This window comes from Nannospalax galili, unplaced genomic scaffold (assembly GCF_000622305.1).
Source record: "Nannospalax galili isolate Female #2095 unplaced genomic scaffold, S.galili_v1.0 scaffold856, whole genome shotgun sequence".
NCBI lineage: Eukaryota > Metazoa > Chordata > Mammalia > Rodentia > Spalacidae > Nannospalax > Nannospalax galili.
Window position 1 is genome coordinate 1951728 of NW_008339573.1, and position 17536 is coordinate 1969263.

Here is a 17536-nt window from a genome sequence, read left to right on the forward strand (position 1 = left end):
GTGTATCTGAGACAGCTCAAATCCCCATCACACATGTTGCTTGGAGAGTCATGAGCCTCTTTCTCTAACCTTCTTGTCAGCTTTGAGGTTTTGTGTGCTTTGGGAATGGTCTTGAGGCAGGTAAGCATAGAGAATAGATTAGCAACCTGGGACTCCACTTGGCTTGGGCCATGCATACAACCCTCTTCTAATAAAGTACTTGGCAGCCTGAGACTATTTCCTGAACTTATTGTGTACACACATCCCTTTCTAGATAATGCACTTAGCAACCTGTTAGCAACTTAGGACCCTCATCTGCATCGAACTGCATGTATACCCCACTTTGAACAATGGAATGTTTCTCTTCCCCTTACTGACCATCAAACATAGACACAGTCTATCCAACCATACTCCATTTATGTCTGAGTACAAGGCTCAGCCTAAACTGGTTTCAGGTGCATGTTCAATAAGGCAAATTATATTCTCTAAGTGAACTTTTAGCAATAATTCCCAATTTACCATCTTTATTTATGTATGTAATGTGCATGTGATTAAAATCTAACGAATTATGGGAAGGAACATGTGCCGTGAACCAAGGCTTACACATCTAAGCCTGTCAATTAAAATAGAACTATCTGGGCTGGAGAGATGGCTCAGTGGTTAAGAGTATTGGCTGCTTTTGCAGAGGACCTAGGTTCAGTTCCTGGCACCCACATGACAGCTAACCACTGTCTGTAACTCCAGTTCCATGGGATCCAATGCAGGTGCACTTACCTACATGCAAGCAATACACTCATACACATAAAAAAGTAAATAATAAAAAGAACAAAACAGAGCTACCTGCAATATGCTCCTAGTAACCAAACCCTTCTTCTCTTGAACCCCAAGAAAGGAAGTCTCAAACAGTAAATCTTTGAGTATTTTCACTCAGGTGTCACCCTTGCCAGTGTGTCTGACCTATTCTACCATCATTTAGCTTTGAATAGAGTTACTCTGCCACTTTTGCAAATCTGTGTGAATCTTGATTTCAATTCTTTGAATAAGAGACCAAGAACTTGGAAACACCCAGCCCAGACCTCAATCACTGTAACAGTCTCAAGAATGTTGTCCAGCCTTTCTCCTTCTCTTTGACATTCTCTCCATCCTTGTTCATCCAACTGCACATTCTCTACAAGCACACATTCTGCTTCTAATATTAGTCATCTTAAAGCATATACATATCCCTCTGATTCTAAATCAGCCACTCACTGATTTTAGCTCTTCCCTTCACAGCAAAGCATGTTGGTAGAATTCTTTATACTGCTCTTTAGTTCTTCACCTCTCTCTTCCCCAGTCGTCCTCCTTTCCACCCAAACAGAGTCACCAATGACCTCTGTGTTGACAACCTTACACTTGGCAGCATTGGTCTCACCACATTTGGTTTTTCAGTAGCATTTAATATTGTTGAACACACTCATCATTCCAGAACTTTCCTTCTCCTGACTTCTATGTAGTGGTGTGCTAGTACTGCCTCAAAGGTGGTGGTGGTGGGAACCCTGATTTGAGACAATTTCCCTATTCCATTGTGTGGTTGTTCTGGTTTGAATCTGGGACATCTCTCTCAGGCCTGTGCTCTGCATGCTTGCACCTTTAGAAGGGGGGAGGGGGGGCTTGCCGGTGGAAGCAGTTCACTATGGATGGACCTTTGGAGGTTGTTGGCCTAGGAAACTGACCCCAAGACATGCTTTTCTGTTCTCTCAGGTTTTCCCCATATCTGGGAATATTACCTCCATTTACCTATTTGTACAGACCAGGAACTTCGTGCCATCCTGGCTCCTCTCTCTTTCTTTGACCACCCCGTCCATTCCTTTAACACATTCTACTGCATCTGCCTTAAATGTATCTTGAATCCAGAGACTTCTTTATAGATCTTTTTTCAAATTTGAAGGTTACCAGCGTGTCACACTCATTTAATATTTTATTTATTCATATTTTTGAATGGAAAATATTTGTGTTAAAAATATTGTTTGGAGACAGGAACTCAAGTAGCCCAAGCTGGTCTCTAGCTAGATATGTAGCTAAGGATGGTGTTGAACTTCTGATTTTCCTATCTCTACCTCTCAAGGGCTGGGAATATAGGCATGTACCATCATGCTCAGTTTATTCAGTACTGGAGAGTGAACCCAGGGCTTTGTGTGTGCTAGATAAGCTCTGTATTGACGGAGCTACATCTCCAGCCATGGTTAAATTTTTTAGTATTTATGTTGCTGAAGCAAGCACATGGTTGCAATTTTTAAGTACAAATAGATGTGGCGGTCCATGCCTTTAATCCCAGCATTTAGGAGGCAGAGGCAGGTAGATCTCTGTGAGATCAAGGCCACCCTGGTCTAGATAATGAATTCCAGGCCAGCCAGGACTATAAGGAGACCCTGTCTCAAAAAGAGCAAAACAAAAACAAAAAAAGTTTTAAATGGAAAATGTATACCAGAAAAGACTTCTTATCTTTGACCCCTAGCCCTTTACTTCTTTTTTCCAGAGGCAAATGTTGTTTCCATTGTCACAACAAATACATATATTTTTTTCAACACCAATCACTCAATTCTCTGACAATGACTGGATATCCAATGTTTTAATTCAGTTATAACACTTATTGAATTATCTAGAATTATCCCAGACTCCATAGATTAAGGGTTTAGTCCTACAAGAATCAGCCCCCAGTCCAGGATCCCCAGATCAGCTGCAATTCCAATTGACTTGCCATCCCTCCATCATCCACAGCTCCTTCCCTGAGGCAGGTCACAGAAACTAGAATCACTCTTCCATGTGAGTGCTCTAACCAGCCCCTAACTTTCTGGCCTAAAGCTGGCCATGAAGAAATTGTCTGATCCATCACATCTGATAGTGGATCATAAGACATCCCATCTTAGAAGGAATCCTGCCTCATACCCAGGACAAGTACTGCACAAAGACAGGAGTCTGAACTAGAGCTGCACTGGGTTTCCTTCCCTGTCTCTTAGCATCACCACATGCCTTTGTGCAATCATACTTCTAATGGTGGTCTGTGCTGCAATTATGTCTATTCAATGAAGTCTCCATAAAAACTCAGACATCAGGATTTGGAGAGCTTCAGGGTAGCTGAGCATAGCGATTTCTGGAGGGTGATGCACCTAGAAGAGCGTGGAAGCTCTGCACCTCTTCCCCATGCCCGCCGTCCTACGTGTCTCCTTACCTGTAGCCTTTGTAATATCTGCTACAGTAAACTGGCAAAGGTAATTCCCAACGTACTTTCTGGGAGCTACTTGAGAAAATTCATTAAACCCAAGGAGGGAGTTGTGGGAACTCCACTTCATACACAGGCAAAAGCACAGATGAAAACCACCTGGGACTTGGATTGGTGAGAACAGGTGGGGCCTGCTCTTGATAACCTCAAGTTCTTGATTCTGCCACCATTTCCCAAGTGCTGGGATTACAGGTGTGTGTTATCATGCTAGCTTTGGTATACAAGTATATAAAAGTAAATAGTTACCATCTGTCAGCACACCATGAAGCACAAACATCGTTTACGGTGACAATAAAAAATAATAAATTGGGGGCTGGAGAGATGGCTCAGCAATTAAGAGCATTGACTGCTCTTGCAGAGGACCCGGGTTCAATTCCCAGCACCCATAGGGCAGCTATGAACCGTCCTTAACTCCAGTTCCAGGGGAATCCGACGCCCTCTTCTGACCTCCACGGCATCACATGACATGGGTGCACTCACATAGATGCAGGTAATACACTCATACACATAAAATAAAAATAATAAATAAAATATAGCAGAAATACCAGATATGCAAGCATGTCAGTCACACCAGAGGTAACTCCCTTCCTGGGACTATAAAACATATCATACTCTCTCCCCCAAGACTTAAGGATCATTGAGGAAGAGGGGGTAGAAAGATTGTAAGAGCCAGAGGTAGTAGATGAATGAATACAAAGAAACTGTGTTTTCTGGACACATCAGGGTAGATGCCTATACGAACCCACAACACTTGTGACAGCACGCACAAGACCTGTGTAAGCCCAAGCCACACAAAAACCCATCATGGAGCAGGAATGTGGGCAAGAAGCCCTAGGCCTAGTTGAGGAACTGTTGGCAATTGATAGTTGCTGGGAGAAGGAAAGTCAGTTTTCTTTAAGATTGTGATGCTGGGTAGGTTGACCAGGCTCTAGTGCATAGACCCAAGAGCACTTGGGGAACACAAATTAGACTCTACAGGTCTTAAAAAAATAATAGCGGACATGATGTTGGGGGAATGTAGGGAGGTAGGGGTGGATCTGAGAGGAATTGGGGGAAGGGTTCTAAAGGAGGGGGTCTGAATATGATCAAAATACATTACATGAAATTCTCAAAGACTCAGTAAGAATATTATTTTTTTTCATAAAGGAGTACCCCCAAGACTGAGACATGGCAGGCTCACTGACCCATTGCTTGGTCGCTTGTTGTAATTCTTGTCTAAGAAAATTGCCACAGCAAATTACCTCTGCCTCTGTCCCCGGGTCCACCTCAAACACAGCTTCTCCTGCCTGTGACCCCACAGCCTACTTCAAACTGATACTCAAAATGGTCTGCTGCCTGGATCTGTAATTGTCAGCTCTGCACCCAGATAAGCTCTGCACTCCAGGTTCGTACAACTTACCTGGTCTTCTATAGAGACTTTTCTTTATGTCTGTGCAAGCTTTCCACCCATGCCTTCAGTATGTCCCCTCTGAACCCTGCAGCCTCTTTAATCCTTTCTTAGCCATTTTGTATACCCACACGTGCGCACGCGCGCACACACACACACACACACACACACACACACAATTATGTGAAGTGTAATGTGCATGTGCTGATTCCTGGAGGGTTAATATTAGTAATTAAGATCACAATAACAGAACCTATGTTTACCAGTGGCCATGAATACCAAGCAAAGTCAAGAGCATTTGGATTAAAGCCAATTCAATGGAGAGAGCTTGTGAGTTCATTGTTATTCATTAAATCCTGACTCCATGGAAAGACACAAATATGTCCATCTATGTTTCAGAAATTCTTTGCCCATGACAATAGCCATCTATAGGAGTGGGTTGGTGGTAGTCAGGAATTGAATCCTAAACCTGTGGGACATGAGGAGATCTCCAGATAGGCAGTGTAAGAATTGAATTAAATTAGAAACCTGGCTGGAGCCCACTGCAAAATTAATTGATTGCTTGGCAGTGGGGAGAAACCTTTTAATAAATTGCTTTATTTTCATGTTGACCAGTTTCTAGCCTTAAATTACCTGTGCTGGTTAGTTTCAATTGTCAACTTAAAGGGGACATCAATTAGGGAATTGTTTCTATCAGATTGGTCTGTGGGCATGTCTGTGAAGCATTTTCTTGATTGTTGAGTGACGTGGCCTCCCACACCACTCCCACACCACTCCACCACTGTGAGTGGTGTCACCTGTGGGCAGGTGGTCCTGGGTTGTATAAGAAAGCAGGTTGAGCACAGGCCAAGGAAGCAAGCCAGTAAGCAGCGTTCCTCCATGGTCTGCTTCAGTTGCTACCTCCAGGTTCCTGCCCTGCTTAAGTTCCTGCCTTGGCTTCCTTGCCTGATGAGCACAAACCCTTCCCACCCCAAGTTGCTTTTTGTCAGTGTTTTATCACAGCAAACAGAAACCAGACTAGGACATTATCTGAGAACTTATCCTGAGTCACCTAATTAGCATAAGCCCAGGCATGATTAAAAGGGACTCAAAGAAGATGATCCAATCATCCAAGGGATTTAGGAGCTTTGTGCTAGGAACTCGGGGTAAAGACAAAATATACATTATTATTATATTCTCCCAGAGATAATTTTGAAATATATGTAAACATATATATCTTCACACTGCTTTAAAATCCATAGAATATATTATTCTTCATCTTTTGTGTGTGTGTGTGTGGTCTTTTTGAGACCAAAAAGGGTCTCCCTGCAGCCCCAGCTTACCTGGAATTCACTATGTAGACCAGGTTGACCTTGAACTCACAGAGATCCACCTGCCTCTCCCTGTGCTGTGATTAAAGGCATGTGCCACCATGCCCCGCTTCATCTTAATTCTTTACATAGCTGTTCATCCCACAGAGTTGCAGCAATTTACACCACTGGCAGGAATGCCTGAGAGTGCCTGTTCCTCCCCACTGTCACCATTATCTTTCCATAATTTTACTTTTGTTCCTTTTATTGTGAGATTGAGCAGATTTTCCAATTCTAAGAGCCAGTTAATTTTCATTTTTTATGATCAATCTATTGTTCATTTCACCTTGTGCTTTTGATCTTTTGTTCAGAAATGTTTGGTGTTATTGTTTGAGGATACATAATGTTTGTTATGTAATCCTCCTATCTCAGTCTCCAGGTGCTGGAATTAATTATAGGTGTATACTACCACATCTGATTTGCTTATTGAGTTTTTGTGCATTTCATATAATATATCTTAATCAAATTAGACCCCTTTCCCCCTCCCTACTTCCCATATTCCCCACCATATTTTAGGCATTCTGTCACATATATTAAGTTGTATCTGGTCAAGCATTTGTATCCAGATGTCCCTCGGTGCAAGTTCATCCATTAGAGTCTAGTCAACTAGAGTTAGTCCTTTAAAGAAGATCTACTCTTCTTCGCCCCACAGAAATAATTTGTCAATAGTTCCTTGGCTAGGGTTGGGAACTGCTGCCCGTTTCCCCAGTTCTATGCTGGGTTTTTGTCTGAATGAGTTTGCATGGGTCTTGTGCATGCTGTCACCATTGTTGCAAGTTCCAGAATATTTTTATATACCAGGAAAACAGTGACTTCTCCGACTAGATTACTTCTGAAATTTCCTAATTGGCTTTACTGTTCACTTTTCAAAAAGCAAACCATCCCCAGCCAAATGACTAGTGATTTTATAAAACAGAAACAGGATCATGTCATTACTTGCAAAGGCTTACTATTGCCTTTAGAATAAACTCCCAAACATTTGCTGTGGCCACTGAGGTCATGTGTAGTCTGATGCCGGTTCATCTCTTAAGCTTTACCTCACTCCAGCCACACTGGTCTTCTCTTAGAGCCTCCAAGGTATTTGGGCCTCTGCATACTCCATTCTTCTGTATATTTAGTCTTCTAGTCCCTCCACCTGACTAATTCCTTTCCATCCATTAAGCTTCACGTGAAATCTCATCTAAGAGAAAAAGGTCCTTGCATATCCTATCTAAAGATATTGTGAATGGTATAAGATTTTTACCCCACTTCCTGGCTGATGAATTAGTCGGCCCAAGTTAGTCCGTCACATTTTTAGAGAGGCTAGCAGAAGACAAGAGAGTCCTGGGCCAAGGAGTTTATTCCTTCTAGACTGGCAAGTGCAGAGAGCATTGTGTGTGTGTACATCAGTACCTTTCTCCAAGTCCCATGCAGCAGTGCAGAAGGATTCAGACTGTGCCTATGCTTGCAATAGGTCATGTGACAGCAGATTAGTTTTTGGTATTACCATTTAAGCAGAAGTCAGGAAGGATCTAGAGGAATCATGCTTATGGCAATAAAAACAATGATCCATATAAGGAGCACGTTCTCTGATAGCCCTACTTCCAGATTTTCTGGATGATCTCATTTGTTTCTTTGCCTAGTTTTATAAACTGAGGCAGCTTTTCTATCATCCAATATCAATGGTCTACTTCTTCCTTTTTACTAGGACTCTAATTTGGAGGGAGAGGGCAGGAAGGCATGTGTGTAGATGTGCAACAGCCTGTCCCATCTCTCTTCACACATAGGTGTGTGCTTTTCACCTATATATTTCTTTTTTTTCTAAACAACTGCTGATCATTTAAAAATGGAAATTCTAAAAAAATACTCTATAATTTCACAGGTAGTTAATTGTGGCTGACATTTAAAATAATAACAAAAATGAAACATGGACTTAATTAGAAAATTGGAATGTAGAAAAATGAGTAGTTCTCTATTTCCAGAAAGTATTTTCTGTGAATAAATGAGCACCAGTATTTGCATAACACACTTGTCCCTTGATCCTACACATTATTTTTAATTGATGACAGCTGGTTTTTCATATTAGAATGTAAAATGGAAACCAATCACACAGCATTTAATGCTATTGACTTACTATAATTCATAATTTATGTGACCAGTCTTCATTTGAAAGTCATAGAAGCTTTTTTTACATTGTTGTTGTTGCAGATACTGTTACAGTGATTGCCCTTGTTCACATCCTTCTCCAGTTGGTGTACTGTTGCAAGGGGTTCCTAGACTTTTACATTTTGACCGGCATCAAATTCCTCCAAAAAGTTACTAAAATTATATGTTTAGTAGTAGCGTAGTATCAGCACTAAATACTAAATTTTATAAATGGCTTTTTTCTTTTTTGAGACAGAGCCTCAATCTAGTGTAGCCCAGGCTGGATTTGAATTATTCTGCTGCCTTGGCCTCCCCAGGGCTGTGATTATAACCATGTGCCACCATGTCTGGCTCTATATGTTTTTATTTCACTAATATAAATAAAACTACCTTAGGGATTTGTTTATTTGTTTTGTTTTTGTTTTCTTAAACAGTCTCCTGTAGCCCAGGCTGGTTTTGAACTTGCTGTGTAGCGGAGGCTGGTCTTGAACTCCTGATGCTCCTGCCTATATCCCTTAGCTCTGTTTTGATTTTTTAACAATATTTTATTTATTATTTTTATTTTATGTGTATGAGTGTATTGTCTGCATGTATGTGAGTGCACCTGTGTCATGCAATGCTGTGAAGGTCAGAAGAGGGCTTCAGATTCCCCTGGAACTGGAGTTAAGGACAGTTTGTAGCTACCACGTGGGTGCTGGGAATTGAACCCAGGTCCTCTGCAAGAGCAGTCAGTGCTCCTAACTGCTGAGCCATCTCTCTAGCCCCCTCTGTTTTGATTTGTGTTCCTATCATTTTGGGTGGTATGCTTTTTAGGTTTTGGTCATTTGCTTTTCCATGATTAATTGGCTAGTGATATTGTCTATCCTTTGATTTTCCTCTTTTCCATGAGCACTTTTTCTGTTATATCTGTGAAAAACTCTTTATAATTTCTCATTTTATAATACTTTCAACTAATTTAAAATTCATGTGGCTATTTGGTTTTTTTAAATTATAGAAACATAGAGCAGAAAAGTTTACAGTAGAAATTTGAAAATGTAGACAAGCTGCTGTTAGAGAAGAATGAGCAGCACTATTCTTGCTGTCAGGAGAAAAGCTCTCCTTAGTGCCTGTTTTCTCATGTGATCTTCTAGCCTTGATGACAATGAGAGATGTGGTGGCAGATTTCCCAGGTAGTGAGGGGGTGTGGTAGAATACTTTTGAAATGCTAACATATTTTAAGATTTGAGGTATTAATAAACATAATAATCTAAATCAATTTACTTATATATATTAAAGAAAAGTCCTTTCTGTCCCTATCCAAAGAGTCAGCATCTCTCCTGCTTCACTAATGCTAAGGTCTGGGAGTGAGAGGAGAGGGCATTCTCTACTGTGCCTCTCTAAGGAACCCCTTGGGGCAGCTTCTTTCTAGGCTCATGGGTGTTGGGGAAAGAGAAAACTTAAAGGCAATAGGGATATTCTTTTTCTCCCCTGATGAGGGGGGTCTCCAAAATGAAAATCTAGGATTCTCCTGCCATACACACTAGTGTGAGAGTGGAATAGAAATTTTAGCATGGCAGTGGAAGGCAGCAGGGACCCGAGATGTTCTCTGGGTTTCCACAGCTCACCATGGGCGGGAATGTATCCTGTCTTGTCCAAGACTGGTACAGCAGCATCTGAAAGAAGTCTGGCCTGTCAGGAGATGCTTCCTGCTGGGAAGATGTAGCTCAAGAGCAGATGTCACATTGTCCTCACATTGGAGGCCAGATGGGAGTTCAGTTGCCTCTGTGGATGGCAGCAGGGTTGGATGCTGACAACTGAAGAAGAGTCCTAGGAAGGACATGGCAGAGGGTAGCAGTGTGGACAGATGACAGCTAAGGCCCAGACGGGTTCCCGCTATGTCCAGATGTTCTATCAGTTTCTTCTTACCTCCTCAGGGGAAGGGGGAGAAAGAAAAACCCAAAATGGATAAAATTCACCTGGAATTGACTTGTTTCCAGATCTGCCATTGAGTAGAATGGGAGTTTACTACAGAAATAGAGTAAAATGGGACCTGGTGGCACAGACCTATAATCCTAGCCCTCGAGAGGCTGAGATAACAAGTAGCTAGCCTTGGCTACATAGTAAGTGAGTTCCAGAGCAGTCTGGGCTACAGAATGTGACCCTATTTCAATGCCCCCCCAAATTAGAATGGAAAATTTGAGCTTTTACGTTTTCACATACTTGAATTTTGTGGCTAGAAATATTGTGACTGATGCAAAAGTAAGGCTGACCTGAGTTATATGAAGCAGAAATGATTCCCACTCTGGAGGAAAAAAAAGTTGAACTTTTTTTCAACAAAAGGGGTTCTGCCAGAAACATTTTGCAGATGTGCTAGGTGTGGTGATATATATCCGCAGTCTTAGCACTTGGCAGGTTAAGGCAGGAGGATAGCAAATTTGAGGCTAGCCTGGGCTACATAGTGAGTTCTAAGCCAGCCTAAGTTACATAGTAAGACTTTGTCTAATAAAGAAATAATTTGCAGATAAGATATTTCTCTTTGCTAGATGGGAATCTTGATGTCACATTGCAATTGACAGAGTCTTTTGTTCTAGAATGTGCAGTCTGCAGTTTGCCTTCTAGATTCAGGGAATTACAGTGACTCTCCAGGAGTCACGCCCTTTACATTCCTGACATTCTAGTGTTGCTACCTCTGCTTAGTGATCCTGATACAGAGGCTCTACAGAGTGCGGGTTTAGAAGAGGGAAGGGGTGACCACATCCATATCCCCAAGCACACAGTCACTAAAAAGCAGTTTCTCAGTGCCGATTTCTCATAAGGGTTATCCAAGGCACTTTAAAAAATATTGAGCCCAGAACCCTCAGTCTCCTAGATTCGAGTTTAATTGATTTGGATTGGTTTGTGATGGTGGATTTCTAGAGAACCAGAGAAGCAAAGGGACCTGGCTCATGTTAACTTAGATCCTGCTATTGAACATAATGCTAACTCTCTCTCCCCTTTAATGAGACTGTCTAATTTTCAGTTGGCACAGAACCACATAAAATAAAGGCTGAATTTTCCAATGAGATTTAGCCACCTGATTGAGAATTTAGGGTGTATTTGGTAGCAGCAGCAGAAAACCCAGCTCAAGATAGTTGAACAATAAGGATTCCTTTTCCTCCATAAACAATGGGCCCAAGGCTGAAGCAGCAGCTCAAAGATATCATCAAGTCCCAGCCTCTTCCTGCATTTCCATCCTGCCATTCTTAGCACAGTGGCTTCTTGCTTCGCCACATAACACAATGGTTGTCTCAGATCCAAGCATCATTTTCTCCTTTAATGCAGGAAGGAGACCAGAGAGATGGCTCCAGTTATTTTTCTCTTTTATTGTTAAGGAAAGCAAATGCTTTCACTGAATCTCTCTAACAGACTTCCACATACTTTATTGGCAAGAACCATGACCAGCCCACAGGAGAGGTTGTAGGTGAATACTTAGGTTTCCTAGCTTCTACACTGGGGCAGAAATCAGGGAGAAGGGGATGGAGAGGACCCTTGCTCAGCCACCCAGCAATGTCCATCATTTTCACCTGCTACATCTCATCAGTCATTGTGTCTGTACATCTTACTTTGTGGAGTGGTTTTTTTATTCTCCATAACCATGTTTCTGATTCAAAACCACATCATCTATAGCCTCTGTGTTTGAAAAAAGTCTTCCAAAGTGGTCTCTGTTTGTACTGTACATTTGCTGAAGTGTTTGAGAATATTTAATTTTGCTTTTAAAGACAAAACAGAGGGGACTGGAGAGATGGCTCAGCAGTTAAGCACTGGCTGCTCTTACAGAGGATCCAGGTTTGATTCCCAGCACCCACAATGGTGGCTAACAACCATCCACAATTCCAGTTCCAGGGGAACCAATCTCTCTTCTGACCTCTGTGGGCATTGCATGACACGGGTGCACCTACCTACATGCAGACAATACACTCATAGACATAAAATAAAAATAATAAATAAATTACAAAAAGACAAAACAGTGTTTGCTTCAGCAGCATGTATGCTAAAATTGAAACAATACAGATTAGTGTGTCTCTTGTGCAAAGTGACATACAATTCATGATATGCTCTCTCTCTATATATACATATACGTGATATATATACATCATATATATATATATATTTATATCAAAGCAAAGCAAAACAGTGTCTTCTGGACAGGGCAGGGCTGTTGCATGGGATCAAGCCAGTCAACATTCTAGTGTAGAGGGGGAAGAGTTCACAAGCTCCACCCCTAGCTGAGAAGCTATGACAGTTGAGGACTTCGAGGGGAGGGTAAGTCAGTTTTCTTCAAGGGTGTGGCCCCTAGTAGGTTGACCATGCTCTAGTGGACAGAGCCACACTCATGAGTATATGGGTAGCACAAATTGGACTAGATAGATTATTAAAAAAGGGAGGGGACATGAAGTTAGGGAGTACAGGTGGGAGTGGATCTGGGAGGAGTTAGGGTAGGAGTAGGGGAAAATATGATCAAAATACATTGCATGAAATTCTCAAATAATTAATAGAAATATTTTTTAAGATAAACAAGTTGTCTGCAACACATTGAATCATTGATAACAAATGAGATACAGGCAGAACTCATAAGACGTGATACATAAATAGTGATCAGATAAGCAGTACATGAGACAGAGGCAGAGTTCCTAAGATGTATCAACTATAGATAGCAAGTTATGAGCTATGAAGTATACTGAGGATGTGTAGAATAAGCAGAAAATGCAATGTATTAAGCAAGAGAGTTACCGATAGGAAGGGATGAGTATGCCCTTACTGGGCTGACAGTTATTGTCACCACTAAATCAGCCATCCAGTGGTAACACCCATCTGAATACAACTCCCATGTGGTCCTACACGTATTCTGTCCAAGAACTGCAGATATAATTTTCAGTAATTTGGACAGCTGTGATCTTCCCTGAATCTATCAAACTAGCCAGTATGTGTCATCAGCCTTAGGTGCTTCCTATTCGAGAGCTTCTGGTCTTTGTAATCACACCATCATTATGGAAGGATGTGGGATGTGGGGATGAAGGAGGCAAAGAGACACAGAATATATGAACGAGTTAGACAGCATTGTCCTTTCACGGGCATATACCATAATTCTATCTCTTTTCTTCCTTACTCCTGAGTATTTCAAATTGATTTAATCACCTGTGTGTCTAGATGATTTTAATTTACTTTGCATTTTTGTTCCATGCCATAGCTCTGTTTCTAGAGAAGTTCTCCTGTTTCTCTTTGCTTCCCCGCTTCAACGCACCCTCCATACACAGCCACGAGAGTGATCTGTTACAACTGTAAATCTTGGTTACCCCTTGTTTCCAACCTTTTGTCATCTCACCATAGCTATCAGGGAGCATCAGCCCTCCAGCATGGAACTGCAGGTCAGACTCCTTGAGAAGCAGAACTGGGGTGAAGATTAGCATGCAGAATGTTCTAAGGAGTACTCTCTACAGCCTTTATACCCCCCAGTCCTCCAGCATGGCCCCTGAATGTGATGTTGGGTGAGGCAGCACTGCAACTGAGAGCAGTTCCTAGAGGGCAACAGCTTGGAATAAGTCCTTCTGACTTACTTGGGGATCTGAGTGGCACCACATGTTCCTTCTTACTTGACTGCTGGTCGTCCTCTCCATCTTATTGCTCGCTTTGGAAAAAAAGACTTTATTTTAAAATGTGTGTGTGTGTGTGTGTGTGTGTGTGTGTGTGTGTGTGTGTGTGTGTGTGTGTGTGTGTAATATGCACATGAGTGCAGGTGTCCAAGAAGCCAGAAGAGAGTGTTGAATAGGCAGATGTGAATGCCTGGACTGAACTTGGGTCCTCTACAAGAGCAGTTATTTACTTTTAACCATGAACCATCTCTCTAGCCCCTTATCTCTTGCTTTTTGTTTCATTAAGGGGGAATCCGTGGAGAATTATTCCCAGTTGTTTGAGTGCCCCAGCCTACTCCTCCTCCCTGCTTGGTGGACACTGCTCCTCCAGCTCCAATGTCCCCCTCTGCCCATGGTTTTCACCCTTCACACTGGTCCAGATCCATAGCTTCTCAGATCACCCCTCTCCAACTTCCTGTTCCAGCTTCCCAGTGGGCTGGCCTTGCTCCCACTCTCTCTGACCTGGTGGTTCTAAACTGGCTGACTGGGTTGTAGAGAGAAGCCCAGATGATGAGACAGACACTGAATGATGCTCCACATTCTAAAATGTCTTCTTTCTCAGAACCTCTCCCTTCTCTTCCACTCTTCCCTGCCATCCTAAAGCCAGTAATGAAAAACCTGGAATTATTGGTAACAGAAGACTCAACATTGCAGTTCTAAGCTGTGCTTTAACATTTTAATAGCAGGCTAAATCAAAAAAACACATAGGGAGCATTTTGAAGATGCCCTGCAGCTGGATTTGTTTTATGCTAGAGCAGTTTTGCTGCCTGCCTGCTTCCTACAGAAAGCAGAGAGGATGTGCTGATATGATGCTACTGTAAACAAAACTAGATCAGGCAGAAGCCTCTCCTGCGCTGACAGATCTACCTTGTTTTTCATTGGCAGTGGTGCTATTTGACGGGCCCAGTGCTAGGAAGTAGGTGACTTCAAAAATAAGAATCGAAAAGGAAGACTTCCTAAATACAGGTGTGCAAAATACTAGCAATACATTAGAAATCATCTAACATACTGCTGCTAATGAAGAACTGAGGGAAGGAGAGCCAGAAAGGTTAATTGAGGCCTGGCTACACAGTTAATGATCTCAGCTTGAACTAACCCCTACATCTCTTGGCACTGAGGTGAATTTTGGTTCCACATATGGTATTTGAGTTCATTGTGTTCAGATTCACTCCTTTGCTTTAATGTTTTTGTTTTTGTCATTGTACGTTGTGGAGGATCCTGAGTGATTTCCCCAAATCAAAGTAGCTACACTCTAACCGCATGTGGAAGGACTATTAGTCCTATTACAGGAAGGGACAGCTAATGAGTTCACTAATTGGCCTGTTGTGTTCATTTCTCTTCTCAAGGCTAATTACTTTTTAAATTAAAGGCTTTTTGCCTTGATCGTAAATGCCCAGCACATAAAATATTTGATAGATCTTGACTGTCTTGTGAGGATACAACATATGTATGAAGTGCTTTCATAAGAATTTATGGGCTGAGGAGAGGGCGCAGTGGGTAAAAGTGCTTGTCACACAAGCATGATGACCTGAGTCCAAAGCTCCAGAATCCTCATAAAAAGCTGGTTGTATAGAGTGGTAAACTGTTGTCCCAATGCTCCTACAGAGATGGAAGTGGGCACAAAAGCTTGTGGGCCAGCTAACCTGGTATATGCAGTGGGAAAACAACAAAGAGATCCTGTCACAAACCAAGTAGAAGGCAAGGACAGATACCCAAAGTCATTCTCTGACCTCCATACACCTACTATGGCATGTGCACATTGGAATTTACATATACATATGAATACACACATATCATATATGTACATGCGTAAACAACTTATGAAAACTATAAAAACTAATAAACTTGGAGGTGTTTAAAGCTTAAATAGAAGCAAATTCATGAGTTTTAGAATTATTCTCTATTTTATTTATTAGTTTACACATTTATGAAAAACCATAGGGGGGTGGAATTATTTATGAAAATTGTGATTTTCCTGGTGAGGATTCTAACAAGCTGAGTTACTTAATATTTCTTTGTGTTCCTATAACATCTTTTCCTCCTTCCATGTCTGAGTACTACTCTGTTGCAGGTTTCCTCGCAGGTTCAGCCCATGAGGGACTGCAGGGAACGAGGGTTCTGGCCGAGGTGGGGGTGAGTGGCATGGAATCAACACACAGACTCCGGGAGTCGGGTGAGAGCAGGCACTAGGCAAGGTGCTGCAGACTCATTTATTGCTGGGAAGTGCAAGCCTTATATACCTCTCCCCCTGCCCCCAATGTCCCATAAGTTGGTGTGTTGCTTCCTGATAGATCCCCTCATCAAGGCAGATTGTAGGTTGGCTATATTGCAGAAGCATGGGCTGTACTCTCAAAGCAGAAGCTGTGTTCTCTAGTGCAGCCTGTGCTTAAGCCTGGCACTTCCTCTCCTACATATCCATCCCTTTTTATTATAGAAAGGTCAGTGGGAGCCGAGGTTCTTTGCCTTAACATAGCTGACCCCACCTCAGGGGACACCCAGCTTGATGGACTGTGCCTGTCTTAGGTTGTCCTGACCATCAGGATCTTACCCATCATTGACTACCAGCCCTCAAAAGGTGTGACCTCTGGCATGACCACTGAGGGAGGAGGAGGGCAAGAAATTACACAGCCGCTTCTTGGATGTCAGCAAACCAGAGCTGCTGGACCTGAGGAGGGGGGGAGTCGAAGTCTGGATCCTGAGAACCTGATACACCAAGTAATTTACTTGGTTTTGTCTGCAGAAGCGTAGAACAAGGCACTTTATGAGCAAGAAAATAATTAAGACTATGATACCCAAGAGCAAATAACGATCCATGAAGGGTCAAACAAAGCTTTTAAGTTCGACCAAATTTTGTCAAGGAACCCAGAGTTTATATCTAATGTTTGAGCCTGTGTATAATTTCTGGAGATGATCTGGTCAGTGAGCAAGGTGGAGTAGTTGAGAAACTTTTGGCTCCAGTGGCCATGGATGTACTGTGAGAGTTCCATCCTGGCCCTAGCAAGGTTATCTACTTTGTAAGGTGTGAGACACAGGGCTTTGAACCATGGGTCACAGGCCATTAGCGCCATCAGTTTGATGATCACCATCTCTTCACCAAGGAGGTCTACCTGTTGTTGGATGACAGAAATGGCCTGAAAAAGGTGTTGATAAGAGATTGAGTGTGTAAGGCTGCAGAGGTTTTGGATACAACCTCATTGAGTGTTTCCACAGTAGTGGAAGATTGAGTGATAGCAACAGCAGCAGTGGCTGCAGCCCCTAATGAAAGGATAATGGCAGTGGCAATTGCCACGGTAATACCAAAATCTCTCTTGACCCTGGGGAAGGCCTGGATGGCCATCTGTTCCATAAGGGTGACAGCATGGAAATGAGTGGCATTAGGAATGGGAACCCAGATTGCTGTGGGTTTGCACACAAAGAGAACCAGAGAGGTGGGGAAAATCCAGCATGCCGAGAGAGTGCAGTTATCAAGGGAACAGTTAAATGTATCCTCTGGGTCACTCGTGACACTAGCAAGAAGCAGAGCAAATGGAGGGCAAACACAAATGGGTGAGGAGAACAAAAAAGAGACATTAACAGAGGCTTCATTAGGTGTCCAAGTTGGGTCTGTGACACCCGAGGAACCCGTCTCTGAGTTATCACCCGTATATGTACCATTAAAGATGGCTCCACCTAATATGAAGAAGAGAGGACACAAATCCAGGCAAGCCACCGGCCCACAGAGCTCCCAGGCCCCCCAACAGTGTCTTTACGCCTGGGATCAGGGTAGACATAGGAGTAAGGTTTTATAGAG